We start from the raw sequence: 2,065 nt of genomic DNA, 5'->3' as shown, positions 1-2,065 counted from the left end.
TAACCCTAAAATTTCTAGTATCTTACATTCTCCCTCACTAATAAAAATTTGATCCCCAAATTTCCTATCTACATACTATAGTGTAGAAATACTATACTTCGAATGACTGCTCCCTCGTTCCACTGTGCCTCCGTTCTGGTCGTAGCATCAACATGTCCGAATTCTGCACTGGCCGCCTGGGTAACTGAATGAAATACAGTCTGCCTCCATTCTGGCTGAAACAAACTCTGAGATACTGATATTGACTGATGAATATATTGATGTACAGGGGCTATAGTATAATCAAATATCATCTACTAACATAATTACTATAAATTTCTAAGAAACGAATAAAGTATACTAGTTAGTCTTACTTACAATGCTTGGAGAGATTATGCCGTTGTCTGTCCCATCTCACAATCTGGATCGAATAAACCAACATACGATGAAAAACCCAAAAGAAACAACAACAAATCCAACAGAAACTAAAAATAGACTTCGCAACCATGCTCTGATACTATAAAATTGGTATCAGATAGACCAAAAATATGATAAATCCCGAAAGAACCTAACCTGTTCTGATACCATAAAATTGTTACGCCCCGAGGGATGGCCGTCTGAAAATTTCGACAGCATCTCCCCTATAACAATTCAACTTTCTCTGAATACATAGTAAGACAGAGGCCCACACGGTCATTCTATAATACCACATATGTATAAAAATACTAAACTACAGGATAATGGACCCACACGACCAAAAACCACATATACCCACATGCATCAACTATAGCAACCACCACTACAACAAATCCACATACATCGACGAAAATACCAAAGCACAACGATAGTGCTCACAATAAAAATCCAACGACAATTCCACAAACCACACATCGAAAATAATACATAACCACACAACCAAATAAAATTTGAAAACCATACGAAGTACCCAACAATCCAAAAATACACGAAGGAAAATCAACTTCTTCCTACTGTGAGATGGGGGCAGTCCGGTAGAACTCCAAGCTTCAATATCCTTATCTACTACCTGAGGAGACAAAAAAACTCCAGGGTCTGGGTGGTGAGTATAAAATACTCAGTGGGTACTAGAATGAAAGTGCACAACATAACAAGGTATCAAAGGAATATAAGCATGGATATCAAAGGTATACAGTCTCAACATGATACTTAAGGAACAAGGTCAACATCAACGTACAACTACAGGTATCATACAATATGAAAATAAGGTATGTCATGTCACACAAATGCAACAATCATATAACAACAAGTGCAAGTGCATAATCATATAACAGCAAGTGCATCAACTATAAATGCAGTAAACAACTAATAACAAATACATGCATGGTCACTGTTGCACTCGCCACCCTTAGTCACCCACCCAATGTAGTGAACTGGGGCGCCAAAAAGGATAACTGCACACCCTTCAATAACAAACCACTACACGTGAGTGGAGAGCGGTAAAAATATCACTGTCTGCCCTCAACATCCCCAGACACCCATACTATGCAGTGAACTGGGATGCACGACAGGAATCATCTGCTCTAACAACAGACCAACTACACGCAAGGGAGAGGGGCAGTATTCAGGAGAGCTATCTAGCTAGTTTTGGTAGCACCCACACTGTGAAGTGCTATAATGCTCTCACCCACACTATGCAGTGAGAGTAAACAACAACAACATATTAGGCTAATTACCCCAAGACTTAGTATAATTCTTCTCTTACCCAACCTTCCCAACTTTTGGGATATGTCTCTAAGTTTTACTCAATCTAATTGAAGTAACTTAGTTAAGTCTCACCCAAAATTTGATAGCGAAACATCACATGTCCTTTCGCACTCTACCAAGATAAAATGTATAAGCTAATTTGGCAAACCTAACCAACAATGATCAAGATAATAGTGCATACCAATATATCAGCATATAAGCTTAAACGTAACATGGTTATAGCTCATATTCTACGATCCTCTCAAGCCAATGAGAAAATCGAATGGCCAACCTAAGGATAACATCTTCTCCAAGTGCTTCCTTTGGTCATCATATGTCGTCAGCATCCTTCTTGTAACTTCAT

This window comes from Curcuma longa, chromosome 11 (assembly GCF_044706935.1).
Source record: "Curcuma longa cultivar G26 ecotype Majalengka, Jawa Barat chromosome 11, ITB_CL_G26_1.1, whole genome shotgun sequence".
NCBI classification, from domain to species: domain Eukaryota; kingdom Viridiplantae; phylum Streptophyta; class Magnoliopsida; order Zingiberales; family Zingiberaceae; genus Curcuma; species Curcuma longa.
The sequence above is the reverse complement of the archived record's forward strand: the minus strand, read 5'-3'. Positions refer to the sequence as shown.